Source organism: Triticum urartu, chromosome 6 (genome assembly GCF_003073215.2).
Source record: "Triticum urartu cultivar G1812 chromosome 6, Tu2.1, whole genome shotgun sequence".
Lineage (NCBI taxonomy): Eukaryota > Viridiplantae > Streptophyta > Magnoliopsida > Poales > Poaceae > Triticum > Triticum urartu.
The window spans coordinates 49,887,551-49,903,021 of record NC_053027.1 but is presented as its reverse complement, the minus strand read 5'-3'; positions in this window follow the sequence as shown (position 1 = coordinate 49,903,021).

The following is a 15,471-nucleotide window of genomic DNA, read 5'->3' as shown; positions in this document are numbered from 1 at the left end:
AATTTATTTTGTTTGCATTTGATTTATGTTATTTATAAAAATGTTTTGCATCTTTTATTTCAATAAAAGTGGCATTGATAGCCTTTACTATGCCTATGTTACAAGTATACATGTTGCTGTTTGAAAACAGAAAGTTTACCTCTGTTGCAATAATTCCCTAGAAAAGTCAGAATGTGATAAAATGATTAAACCTTTTGCATATTAAGATCTGATAAATTTACTACAGTGAGAATTTTCTTTCATAATTTTTGGAGTTCGGGAAGTTTGGATGTTGCAGCATTCTTTACAGACTATCCTGTTTAGGCAGATTGCTGTTATGTTTGCATATGTTTGCTTCTTTAATGATTCTATTTGAGGATAGGACTATTAAATATGCAGAGGCATTTACTATGAAATGTTGAATTATAATTTTAGTGATTTGCTACAGTAGAGTATGATAAGGTTTTGGCAATGGTTTATACTAACTTATCTCACAAGTCTTTGTTGAGTTTTGTGTGGATGAAGCTTTTGAGATTTAGGGAGACCGTGATATGAGAGGAATTAAGGAGATACAAAAGCTCAAGCTTGGGGATGCCCAAGGCACCCCAAGATAATATTTCAAGAAGTCTCAAGCATCTAAGCTTGGGGATGCCCCGGTTGGCATCCCACCTTTCTTCTTCAACAACTATCGGTTAGTATCGGTTGATCCTAAGTTTTTGCTTCTTCACATGATGTTTGCTATTCTTAGATGTCATTTTTATTTTGCTTTGCTTTCTGTTTGAATATAATACCAAGATCTGAAATTATTAAATGTTAGAGAGTCTTCGCATAGTTGCATAATTATTCGACTACTCATTGATCTTCACTTACATCTTTCGGAGTAGTGTGTCATTTGCTCTAGTGCTTCACTTATATCTTTTAGAGCATGGTGGTAGTTTTATATTATAGAAATAGATGAACTCTCATGCTTCACTTAGATTATTTTGAGAGTCTTAAATAGCATGGTAATTTTCTTAAAATCCTAATATGCTAGGTATTCAAGAATAATAAAATTCTCTTATGAGTGTGTTGAATACTACGAGAAGTTTGATACTTGATAATTGTTTTGAGATATGGAGATGGTGATATTAGAGTCATGCTAGTTGAGTGGTTATGAATTTGAGAAATACTTGTGTTGAAGTTTGTGATTCCCGTAGCATGCACGTATGGTGAACCGTTATGTGATGAAGTCGGAGCATGATTTATTTATTGATTGTCTTCCTTATGAGTGGCAGTCGGGGACGAGCGATGATCTTTTCCTACCAATCTATCCCCCTAGGAGCATGCGCCTAATACTTTGCTTTGATAACTTGTAGATTTTTGCAATAAGTATGTGACTTCTTTATGACTAATGTTGAGTCCATGGATTATACGCACTCTCACCCTTCCACCATTGCTAGCCTCTCTAGTACCGTGCAACTTTCGCCGGTACCATAAACCCACCATATACCTTCCTCAAAATAGCCACCATACCTACCTATTATGGCATTTCCATAGCCATTCCGAGATATATTGCCATGCAACTTTCCAGTGTTCCGTTTATTATGACATGCTCCATCATTGTCATATTTCTTAGCATGATCATGTAGTTGACATAATATTTGTGGCAAAGCCACCGTTCATAATTATTTCATACATGTCACTCATGCATCATTGCACATCCCGGTACACCACCGGAGGCATTCATATAGAGTAATATCTTGTTCTAAGTATCGAGTTGTAATTCTTGAGTTGCAAGAAAAATAAAAGTGTGATGATCATCATTATTAGAGCATTGTCCTAGTGAGGAAAGGATGATGGAGACTATGATTCCCCCACAAGTCGGGATGAGACTCCGGACAAAAATAAATAAATAAAAGAGGCCAAAGAAGTCCAAATAAAAAAAAGAGAAAGAAAAGAGGCCATAAAAAAAGATAAGGCCCAAAAAAATGAGAGAAAAAGAGAGAAGGGGCAATGCTACTATCCTTTTACCACACTTGTGCTTCAAAGTAGCACCATGATCTTCATGATAGAGAGTCTCCTATGTTGTCACTTTCATATACTAGTGGGAATCTTTCATTATAGAACTTGGCTTGTATATTCCAATGATGGGCTTTCTCAAAATGCCCTAGGTCTTCGTGAGCAAGCGAGTTGGATGCACACCACTAGTTTCTTTTGTTGAGCTTTCATACACTTATAGCTCTAGTGCATCCGTTGCATGGCAATCCCTACTCACTCACATTGATATCTATTGATGGGCATCTCCATAGCCCGTTGATATGCCTAGTTGATGTGAGACTATCTTCTCCCTTTTTGTCTTCTCCACAACTACCATTCTATTCCACCTATAGTGCTATGTCCATGGCTCACGCTCATGTATTGCGTGAAGATTGAAAAAGTTTGAGAACATCAAAAGTATGAAACAATTGCTTGGCTTGTCATCGGGGATTGTGCATGATTTAAATATTTTGTGTGGTGAAGATGGAGCATAGCCAGACTATATGATTTTGTAGGGATAGCTTTCTTTGGCCATGTTATTTTGAAAGACATAATTGCTTAGTTAGTATGCTTGAAGTATTATCATTTTTTATGTCAATATTTACTTTTGTCTTGAATCTTATGGATCTGAATATTCATACCACAATTAAGAAGAATTACATTAAAATATTCCAAGTAGCACTCCGCATCAAAAATTCTGTTTTTTTATCATTTACCTACTCGAGGACGAGCAGGAATTAAGCTTGGGGATGCTGATACGTCTCCAACGTATCTATAATTTTTGATTGCTCCATGCTATATTATTTACTATTTTGAATGTTTATGGGCTTTATTATACACTTTTATATCATTTTTGGGACTAACCATTAACCCAGAGCCCAGTGCCAGTTTATGTTTTTTTTACCCTATTTTAGGGTTTCGAAGAAAAGGAAAATCAAACGGAGTCCAATTGACCTGAATCTTCACGGAACTCATTTTTGGAAGGAAAGGAGCCCAGAAGACTTGGAGTGCACGTCGGGGGATCTGCGAGGAGGTCACGAGGTAGGGGGGCGTGCCCACCCCCTGGGTGCGCCCTCCACCCTCGTGAGCCCCTCGTGGCCCCCCTGACGTACTTCTTCCGCCTATATATCTCCATATACCCTAAAACTTCCGAGGAGCACAATAGATTGGGAGTTCCACCGCCAGAAGCCTCCGTAGCCATCGAAAGCCAATCTAGGCCCATTCCGGCACCCTGCCGGAGGGGGCAATCCCTCTTCGGTGTCCATCTTCATCATCCCAGTGCTCTCCGTGACGAGGAGGGAGTAGTTCTCCCTCGGGGCTGAGGGTATGTACCAGTAGCTATGTGTTTGATCTCTCTCTCTCTCTCTCTCGTGTTCTTGATTTAGCACGATCTTGATGTATCGCGAGCTTTGCTATTATATTTGGATCCTATGATGTTTCTTCCCCCCTCTACTCTCTTGTAATGAATTGAGTTTTCCCCTTTGAAGTAATCTTATCGGATTGAGTCTTTAAAGATTTGGGAACACTTGATGTATGTCTTGCCGTGCGTATCTGTGGTGACAATGGGATACCACGTGATTCACTTGATGTATGTTTTGGTAATCAACTTGCGGGTTCCGCCCATGAACCTATGCATAGGGGTTGGCACACGTTTTTGTCGTGATTCTCCGGTAGAACTTTGGGGCACTCTTTGAGGTCCTTTGTGTTGGTTGAATAGATGAATCTGAGATTGTGTTACGGCATATCTCTCTCAAGGTAGTTTTGGTGATTGATGACAACATGTTTGCGGACTAATCCTGTGCTTTGAATTATTCACAGATTCTCCCCTGGCACGAGACGCTTTCTTCCCCTCGGAGTGTATTTCAAGACGGTGTAGCTCTTTTGTTTCTTTCTCGGTGGACTAGTTGTGTAGAGGGCACTGTACTATCAAGAGGGGGTCCACTGGGGTTTTGCATGGGTGGAATCATCATGTACACATCAGCTTCTCACCCTCCGAGCTTTTCCTGATCATTGAAGAGATCTCTCCTCTCTTCCTTGTTCTGTCTGGGTCTAAGCGGCAGTACCGCGACCCAGTGGTAGTACCACTGAGAAGCCACAAGCGGCAGTACCGCTTCGCAGCGGTAGTACCGCCGTGGCTCCACAGCAGTAGTACTTCGAGAGATCCCTTCTCCCTCTCTCTCTCACTCCAGCGGTAGTACCGCACTGCCTGTGGTACTACGGCCGAAGGGTCACAAGCGGCAGTACCGCTCCACAGCGGTACTACCGCCCTTTACCCCACTGCCGTAGTACCGTTGGGCAGTCTGGCTCCTACCGCCTCGATTCGAGAGGTCTTTTTCTCGTGTCGGGTTTTGTGGCACTAGTCATGGTTGTAGTGGCAGTAGTACCGTTCCTGGAGCGGTAGTACCGCCCTACCACCGCGGTAGTACCGCAGTTGGATCTGTTCCCTACTAGTCTCCTTAGCACGGCAGTACCGCTGGCTGGGGCGGCAGTACCGCTATCCTAGTGGTAGTACCGCCCCCTCTCAGCGGTAGTACCACCCTTGTGCGGGGCTGGTTGGTGGGGGGCGACGGGATTGTTGCCCCCACTATAAAAGGGGGTCCCCTTCTTCCTTCTCACCTACCTCTTCCTCCCCCAAGCTCCATTTATTGCTCAAGCTCCATTAAATACTCCAAGCTTCATTTCCGCCTGATCTATCTCTCTAGCCAATCAAATTTGTTGATTTGCTCGGGAGTGGTTGAGAAGGCTCCGATCTACACTTCCACCTAGGGATTTTCGATTCCCCCACTCATCCCTAGCGGATCTTGTTACTCTTGGGTGTTTGAGCACCCTAGACGGTTGAGGTCACCTCGGAGCCATATTCCATTGTGGTGAAGCTTCGTGGTCTTGTTGGGAGCCTCCGATTAAGTTGTGGAGATTGCCCCAACCTTGTTTGTAAAGGTTCGGTCACCGCCTTCAAGGGCACCATTAGTGGAATCACGGCATCTCGCATTGTGTGAGGGCGTGAGGAGAATATGGTGGCCCTAGTGGCTTCTTGGGGAGCATTGTGCCTCCACACCACTCCAACGGAGACGTAATTCCCTTCAAAAGGAAGGAACTTCAATAACACATCCTCGTCTTCACCGGATCCACTCTTGGTTATCTCTTACCTTTACTTGTGCAAGCTCTTAGTGTTTCTACCCTTGCTTGCTTGTATGCTTGTTGTTATTGCATCATATAGGTTGCTCACCTAGTTGCACATCTAGACAACCTACTTTGATGCAATGTTTAATTTGGTAAAGAAAAGCTAAAAATTGGTAGTTGCCTATTCACCCCCCCTCTAGTCAACCATATCGATCCTTTCAATTGGTATCAGAGCCTCGTCTCTCTATTAAGGACTTTACCGTCCAAAGAGTATGGTTGATACCGTAGACGGTGTGGAGGAACACTCCGGTGTGAATCCAATCTCGTCTATGGGAGATGGGGGAACTTCGGTCTCTCGTGAGGAGTTCAATGTGGCCTTGGAGACATTGAAAACCTCCATGACGACCAAAGTTGAAAGCATGTTTACTAAATTTCTTGAGGGGCTTAAACTATCCACCACACCGTTGAAAGTGGGTGATCCCACCAACAAGGTGTCAGATGCTATCCCCGACAAGGGGGAAGCTAGTAGTGAAAAGGCTCCTTCTTCTAGTGGCAAGAATGGCACCGACATCTTTGCCCATGTGGAACCACCACTTGTTTATGGTGGACCGGTTCCTTCCACTCATTTGAATCATGCCGTTCCTCCCCCTAAGATTGTGAAAAATGAGGATTTTGATTCTTGGTTTTAACGCTTTAAACGTCATTTAAATCATGTGAACACTAACCTTTGGAGAATCATTGAAGAAGGTTTCTATCCACATGATCCAAGCAACTTCACTCCTCGAGAAGCCGCGGATAATCAATTCAATGAGAATGCTCTCTTCATCATTCAAGATGCAATTTTCCACCTGAAGATCTACCTCATCTTCGTCCCTTCGCCTTGGCCAAAGATGCATGGCATTGTGTTGTGTCTCTCTACCGGGGAAGCGCAAGCATTCAACGCTCCAACTATGAAGTGGTACAAGATGAGGCCGATGAGTTTGCAATGAAGGAAGATGAAGAACCTCGTGAGCTTTATCGGAGAGTAACCAAACTCGCGGTCTCACTACGAGATCACGGGAGCAAGGAAACGGATGACAATTGGATCAAGCGCAAATTCCTCAAGGCAATGATGCCCTACCACAAGGCCATGTCCTCCATCATTCGTCAAAGACCGGACTTCCACACTTTGACCTCAAGCGAAGTGTTGGATGAGTTTGTGGCCATGAACATTTTGGACAAGACCATCGACAATGCGGTGCTCCGTTCTCAACGGGCAAAGAAGCCTAACCTTGCATTGAAGGCCAAGCTCACCATGGAAGAAGAAGAAGAGGAAGAAGAGGAGAGCAACCCCGAAGATACGAAGTATGCATATCATGAACACATGGCACTTGCTTCAAGGCAATTTTGGAGCAAGAAAAATTCGAGGCCCAATTTTAGCAAAAACAACTCGAGTGGAACAAGGGGCAAGCAACGTGTAAGGACTTGCTACAATTGCGGCAACGTGAGTCATTTCGTTGCGGAATGCCCGTATGAGAAGAGGGAAGACAATAGTGGCAAACTCATCCGAAAGGACAAGGCCAAGTCGTTCCCCAACAAGAACAACTTCACCAAGAAGACTCCTCCCAAGGCTTTGGTTGTGCAAGAAGAGTACAATGAGGATGATGACGATGATGAAGATGATGAGTCGGTTGCCATGGCCTCCGTTGCCATTGCAACAACGTCACGGGTGTCTATCTTCGACTCACCCAACGAGAGCATCACCGCCAAGTGCCTCATGGCTAAAACCACCAACAAGGTAACCTCCAACATCAAAACTACCATCATTAATCATCCTTCCCCAACGGATAGCATTAATGAACTTGAGGGAGCTAATGTGGAGGCTAATGAGTTTGAGGCCTTTATGGGCAAACTCAAGGGAAAATCCAAGAAGCACTTTGTTGCTCTCTTGGAACAACTTGGTGAGGCCAATGACATGATCGAGGCTCACGAAGACACCATCTCTAAAATGGAAGGGCATAGTCGTGACTATGCCGATGAGATTTCGGATCTTTCCAATGCTCTTGAGGAAGAGCGTGGTCTTCGTTTGGCTCTTGAGGAGTCACATAACGTTGATCATGCTAAGTTAAAGAAATACTATGATCATGCCCTCATTGTTTCTCGTGTGCTAAATTCTGAGAAGGCCAAACTCGGGGTTGATCTTGCTAGACTCAAAGAGGAGTTTGACATACTTGACAAGGCCCACAAGGCCTTGAAGGGTATTCACGCTAGTCTCAAGGAGTCTCATGATCAACTCCAAGTGAAGCTAACTAAGGAGAAAGCAACTTTTCCTCATATGGTTTTAATTGATAATGCAAATGCTACTAACCCGTGTTGTGAGCATATACATCTTGTTGAGGAAAATACTAAGTTGAAGGAGCAACTTGAGAGAGATCTTGCGAATTGCATACAAGGCAAGAAGAACCTCAACGATCTCTTGATCAACCAAAAGGGAGGTGTGGCCAAGGAAGGGGTTGGGTACGTGCCCGACTCCAAGAACAAGAAGAAGAATGACAAGACCAAACGACCTCCTCCCCTCATGCAAACCTTTGTGAGGGAGGGAGAGAGTGCCCCCGAGGAGAAGAAGAAGAACAATGTCAAGAAGGGCAATGTCACCCCTCCCAACAAAGCCGGCGATTTTAATCCTTCTTATGTGTTATGCCGTGCTAGTGATGGGCATGTTTATGCCAAATTTGTTGGTTCTCTTCATGAGTACATTGAATGGTCTATTTGGGTTCCTAAGACCCTTGTTACTAACATCAAAGGACCCATTACAAAATGGGTACCTAAAACCAAGCATTGATCTCTTGTAGGTGTTTGCTTCCGGTGGTGGATCATGGTTGCTCGATAGCGGAGCTACAAATCATATGACCGGAAGCAAGGACTTGGTGGTGGACGTGCACAAAGTTCCATCTATGCCCACCAATGTCGAGTGGGGTGACGCCTCATCCTCTAAGGTATTGGGACTTGGCAAGGTGGTCATCTCTCATGATCTCACGATCGAGAAGGTCATGCTTGTTGAGTCCCTTGCATACAATTTACTTTCCGTTCGTCAACTTGCAATCATGGGCTTTGCCACTTTCTTTGATATCGATACCGTGGCCCTCTTGTGGAGCAAGACTCTTAAAGTAGCTTTTGTTGGGCATGTCGAGAACGGTCTATATGTGATTAACTTTTCGGAGCGACCCACTAAGACCGCGACATGCCTAATGGCTAAAGTTGATGTGGGATGGCTTTGGCATCGCCGTTTAGCCCATGTCAATATGAGATCTTTGCAAAGTCTCCTCAAGGGGGACCATGTCCGTGGACTAACGAATGTTAGTTTTGCTAAAGATCGTGCTTGCAGTGCCTGTATCGAAGGAAAGCTACATGAGAAGGCTCACCCTCCCACGACTATCATTTATTCAAGGAGACCCTTGGAGCTCCTTCACATGGATCTTTTTGGGCCCCCATCCTTCGATAGTCTTGGAGGTAGGAAGTATTTCTTGGTGATTGTGGATGACTACTCAAGGTACACATGGGTGTATTTCTTCAAGAGGAAGAGCGAGACCCAACAAACCATCATTGACTTTGCAAATGAAGCACAACGTCAACACAATGCAAAGATCTTGACAATAAGAAGTGACAACGGCATCGAGTTCAAGAACTACACCTTGGATGAATTTCTTAGTGATGAGGGAATCAAGCATCACTATTCCGCACCATACACCCCTCAACAAAACGGTGTTGCGGAGAGGAAGAACCGGACGTTGATGGATGCGGCAAGGACCATGATGGCGGAGTTCAAGTCTCCATACAACTTTTGGGCCGAAGCCATCAACACCGCGTGTCATGCATCCAATCGGCTCTACCTCCGCAAGGGCTTGAACAAGACCCCATATGAGATACTCACCGGTAACAAGCCCAACCTCAAGTACTTCCGGGTATTCGGGTGTAAGTGTTTCATTCTCAAGAAAGGTGTTCGGTTGTCTAAATTTGAGGCTAGAGCTTATGAGGGCACATTTGTTGGTTATGCTACAAACTCTCATGCTTACCGTGTCCTCAATAAATCCACGAGACTTATTGAGGAGACGTGTAACGTGGAGTTTGATGAGAATAATGGCTCCCATGTGGAGCAAAGTGGCACTTGTGATGTAGGTGATGAAATTCCTCCTCAAGTCATAAGAAGAATGGGTGTTGGTTTCATCCTACCCATTGAGGAACCCCTTGTGGCCGAAGGAGAAGGACAATGCTCCACTCTGGTGGAGCCATCACCAACCCAAGGCCCACATGCTTCCGAAGCACAAAGTAAAGGCCCTCAACCTCATGAACAAGACCAAGGGCAAGATCATACTCAAGACGGTGTTGACACACCAAGTGATGCCCAAGGTCAAGTTCTCTCCCCCGAGCAAGTTCAAGATCAAGAACAAGCTCATGACGGCGCTCAAGATGATCAAGTAACCGCTCCTCAACTCACCACCAAGGAGGAATTAGAACGTTGTGCCGCCAAGGTTGCTTCCAAGCTCTCCACCAAGGATCATCTCATGACGAATGTTCTTGGAAGCTTAAGAAAGGGGGTAAGCACTCATAGACAGTTAGCAAATTATTGTGAGCATCACGCATTTGTCTCTTGTGTGGAACCCCACAAGGTCTATGAGGCGCTAGAAGATCCGGATTGGCTCAATGCCATGCACGAAGAACTCAACAACTTCGAGCGCAACAAAGTGTGGAGATTGGTGCCAAGGCCAACAGGGAACCACAATGTCATTGGAACCAAATGGATATTCAAGAACAAGCAAGATGCCCATGGGATTATCATTTGCAACAAGGCTCGTTTGGTAGCACAAGGCTACTCCCAAGTCGAGGGTATCGACTACGGTGAAACCTTTGCTCCCATTGCTCGTCTTGAATCCATTCGCATGTTGATTGCACATGCTTCTCATCATAACTTTAAGTTACAACAAATGGATGTGAAGAGTGCTTTTCTTAATGGTCCCATTAATGAATTGGTTTACGTAAAGCAACCCCCCGGGTTCGAGGATCCCTACTTTCCCGATCATGTGTATCAACTCGATAAGGCACTCTATGGCCTTAAACAAGCCCCACGTGCGTGGTATGACCACCTTACCGAGTTGTTACAAGACCGTGGTTTTGAAGTTGGGCTAATCGACCCCACTCTTTTTACTAAGAAGGTCAAAGGGGAGTTGTTTGTGTGCCAATTATATGTTGATGATATTATCTTTAGTTCTCCTAACAAAGCTTTCAATGAGGAATTTGCCGCTCTCATGACCTCAAAGTTCGAGATGTCCTCCATGGGAGAGTTGAAGTTCTTTCTAGGGTTCGAAGTGAAGCAAAGAAGATAAGGAACCTTCATCAATCAATCCAAATACACCCAAGACATGCTCAAGAGATTCAAGCTAAGTGACGTCAAGCCGGCCTCCATTCCAATGCCCACCAAGTGCCAACTTGACTTAGATCCCAATGGTAAAGTGGTGGATCAAAAGGTATATCGTTCCATGATTGGTTCCTTTCTTTACCTTTGTGCATCTAGACCGGACATCATGTTGAGTGTGGGAATTTGTGCACGGTTTCAAGCCGCACCTAAGGAAAGTCACTATGTGGCGGTCAAACAAATCTTCCGACATTTGGCTCATACCCCAAACTTTGGCTTATGGTACCCAAGAGGATCAAACTTCAAGCTTGTAGGGTACTCGGATTCCGATTGGGCGGGAGACAAAGTGGATAGGAAGTCCACTTCTGGAGGGTGCCAATTCCTTGGTTGCTATTTGGTAAGTTGGTCTTCCAAAAAGCAAAGTTGTGTGTCTCTCTCGTCCACTGAGGCAGAGTATGTTGCCACCGGTAGTTGTTGTGCACAACTTCTATGGATGAGGCAAACTTTAAAGGATTACGGTGTCACTTGTGACAAAGTGCCTCTTTGGTGTGACAATGAAAGTGCCATCAAGATTTCTCTCAACCTAGTGCAACACTTCAAGACGAAGCATATTGAGATTCAGTATCACTTCATCCGGGATCACATTAGGCGAGGAGAGATCGAGCTCAACTATGTCAACACTCATGACAACCTTGCAGATATTTTCACGAAGCCCTTGGATGAAGCAAGATTTCGCGAGTTAAGGCATGAGCTAAATATCATTGATTCGAGCAATGTTGCTTGAACCCGTGCACACCCTACCACACTCAATTTGTTGTCTAGTTTAGGTGTAGGCATGGACATAGGGGGAGTGTTGTTCTCTCAATGAACTCTCCCTCCCCCCATTATGCATAAATTGATCAAGTCTTTCACTTTAGCCACTGTTGATGGCACTTGTGCTTAAAAGACGAGTTTTGGTCATGGGCCCAAGGTTAAAATCTTTGCGGTGCCATACCTTTTGACTCAAACATAGGTGGACTCGGCCACCGCCCTCTTGTGAAGAGGTGTGTCTTGGTCGTTTGCTGGTGTGTTTGCTGTTTTTTGTCGTTTCGTCGAGCTAAGCCGTGTCTGTTTAGTTGCCGTGGCGCGCTGGGCGGTACTACCACTGGTGGTGCGCGGTACTACCGCCCCCAGCGCGGTACTACCGCTGAGGGACGGGACCAGGGGGTTAAGTCGGGGCAGGGGGAGGTTTCTTCTCCCCCATACCCATTCACTTCGCCCCTCTTGTCTCTTCCTCTCTCCAGCCTCCTCTCGCCGCGGGAGGGCTCCGGCGGATCTCCGTCTCCGGGGCGTTCCTCTCCATTTCCTTTGGTGGAGTCGATCCCCACCTCGTCCTCTTGCCATGGATGCCGGTATTGCCCCCGTTCTTTCTTTCGTTTTGTCTCCTTTTAGTTCTTGTTTCTTAGGGGCAATGGTGGTTGCATATCTAGATTTTTGGCTAAATCTAGGCTTGAGTTGGTTGGAGAAAGCAACTAGACTATCTCGATTAGAGTTTGGTAGGATAATTTTTGAATTTGGTAGGCCGGTAGTGCTGGATCTGACCACGGTAGTAGGAACCCGTTGTTTCACCGCCTCATGCTAAGAAACTATTGTTTCTCCGCCTCAAGCGGTACTACCGCTCTCTTGGAGTGGTACTACCGCTCTCTTGGAGTGGTACTACCGCTTGACCTAGAGCGGTACTACCGCTCTCTCTGGGGCGGTACTACCGCTTGGGGCAGTACTACCGCGGGCAGGTCACGGTACTACCGCTGCATGCCAATTTCCATCATTTTCCTGCCTTACCTTGATCCTTTTGTTGAGTTTGTTGGCTTATGCTCGTTCTTTCTGGTTGTTTCACGTTGTTCTTGTGTTTGGCTCCCGGTGATGACCATTCCAAGCAGCAAGGTCACCGTATCAACCCCGGGCGTGCCACATCAAAACGCTACCGCACCTCAGAGCCTGCCGGTGGTTCCTCGAGCACCCAACCGCCTCCAGCAAGTGCTTCTGCAAGTGTTCCTCCACCTCCTCAGCAATCGAAGCGATCCACCAACAAGCCAAAAGGGAAGACTGTGACTGAGATGACCAACAAGGAGTTTTGGGAGAAGCGTCGCCGCAACCCCTATGCCGTGGACCAAGAACCCACTTTGGTCAACCGCCCGTTCTAGAACCATTTTCAGTTTGCCATCTACTTTGATGTGATCAAGGCCAAGAAGAATCTTTTTGTTGATGTTCACTCCATTGACACTGATGCTATGGAGAAGGATCCGGAGTACTTTGGCGAAGCTCTTCAGATGTGCACTCAGCTAAACATTCTCAGGATCATGCAATTCAATAAGGATTTCGATGCGGATTTGGTGGCTCAATTTTATGCCACCGTCCACCTTGGGACGGATGTCGACAGGACTCTGACATGGATGACCAATGGCAAGCTGCTTTCTGTCAAGTGGAAGGCTTTCATGGAGTTACTTGATGTGGTGTATACCGGGCTTGAGACTCCTGACGGCTTCCGTCCTCACCGCAATGCTACATCCACCGACAAGCAAGCCCTTTGGCCCTACTGCACTGTGAAGGTTCACCCTGTAACTGAGAAGAAGACCTATGAGCTGTCTCCGTATCTGGACATTCTTCATCGCATATTCCTGACCATGGACATTGGATGTCATTGATAACGGGATCACATCATTAGGTGAATGATGTGATGGACAAGACCCAATCCTAAGCCTAGCACAAAGATCGTGTAGTTCGTATGCTAAAGCTTTTCTAATGTCAAGTATCATTTCCTTAGACCATGAGATTGTGCAACTCCCGGATACCATAGGAGTGCTTTGGATGTGCCAAACGTCACAACGTAACTGGGTGGCTATAAAGGTACACTACGGGTATCTCCGAAAGTGTCTGTTGGGTTGGCACGAATCGAGACTGGGATTTGTCACTCTGTGTAAACGGAGAGGTATCTCTGGGCCCACTCGGTTGGACATCATCATAATGTGCACAATGTGATCAAGGAGTTTATCACGGGATGATGTGTTACGGAACGAGTAAAGAGACTTGCCGGTAACGAGATTGAACAAGGTATCGGGATACCGACGATCGAATCTCGGGCAAGTGTCGTACCGCTAGACAAAGGGAATTGTATACGGGATTGATTAAGTCCTTGACATCGTGGTTCATCCGATGAGATCATCGTGGAACATGTGGGAACCAACATGGGTATCCAGATCCCGCTATTGGTTATTGACCGGAGAACGTCTCGGTCATGTCTGCATGGTTCCCGAACCCGTAGGGTCTACACACTTAAGGTTCGGTGACGCTAGGGTTATAGAGATATTAGTATGCAGTAACCCGAAAGTTGTTCGGAGTCCCGGATGAGATCCCAAACGTCACGAGGAGTTCCGGAATGTTCCGGAGGTAAAGAATTATATATAGGAAGTGCTATTTCGGCTATCGGGACAAGTTTCGGGGTCACCGGTATTGTACCGGGACCACCGGAAGGGTCCCGGGGGTCCACCGGGTGGGGCCACCTGCCCTGGGGGCCACATGGGCTGTAGGGGGTGCGCCTTGGCCTATATGGGCCAAGGGCACCAGCCCCAAGAGGCCCATGTGAAGGAAATATGCCCTAGAGGCAATAATAAAGTTATTATTTATTTCCTTATATCATGATAAATGTTTATTATTCATGCTAGAATTGTATTAACCGGAAACATAATACATGTGTGAATACATAGACAAACAGAGTGTCACTAGTATGCCTCTACTTGACTAGCTCGTTAATCAAAGATGGTTATGTTTCCTAACCATGAACAATGAGTTGTTATTTGATTAACGAGGTCACATCATTAGTTGAATGATCTGATTGACATGACCCATTCCATTAGCTTAGCACCCGATCGTTTAGTATGTTGCTATTGCTTTCTTCATGACTTATACATGTTCCTATGACTATGAGATTATGCAACTCCCGTTTACCGGAGGAACACTTTGGGTGCTACCAAACGTCACAACGTAACTTGGGTGATTATAAAGGAGCATTACAGGTGTCTCCAAAGGTAGATGTTGGGTTGGCGTATTTCGAGATTAGGATTTGTCACTCCGATTGTCGGAGAGGTATCTCTGGGCCCTCTCGGTAATACACATCACATAAGCCTTGCAAGCATTACAACTAATATGTTAGTTGTGAGATGATGTATTACGGAACGAGTAAAGAGACTTGCCGGTAACGAGATTGAACTAGGTATTGGATACCGACGATCGAATCTCGGGCAAGTAACATACCGATGACAAAGGGAACAACGTATGTTGTTATGCGGTCTGACCGATAAAGATCTTCGTAGAATATGTAGGAGCCAATATGGGCATCCAGGTCCGCTATTGGTTATTGACCGGAGACGTGTCTCGGTCATGTCTACATTGTTCTCGAACCCGTAGGGTCCGCACGCTTAAGGTTACGATGACAGTTATATTATGAGTTTATGCATTTTGATGTACCGAAGGTTGTTCGGAGTCCCGGATGTGATCGGACATGACGAGGAGTCTCGAAATGGTCGAGACGTAAAGATTGATATATTGGAAGCCTATGTTTGGATATCGGATGTGTTCCGGGTGAAATCGGGATTTTACCGGAATACCGGGAGGGTTACCGGAACCCCCCGGGAGCTATATGGGCCATAGTGGGCCTTGGTGGGAAAAGAGAAGAGGCTGCCCTAGATGGGCTGTGCGCCTCCCCCTTCCCCTAGTCCTATTAGGACTAGGAGAGGTGGCCGGCCCCTCCTCCTCTTTTCCCCCTCCGCGAATCCTATTCCGACTAGGATTGGGGGGGGGGGAATCCTACTCCTAGAGGGAGTAGGACTCTCCTACGCCCTCCTCCTTGGCCGGCCAGCCTCCCCCCTCTACTCCTTTATATACGGAGGCAGGGGGCACCTCTAGACACACAAGTTGATCCACGTGATCTA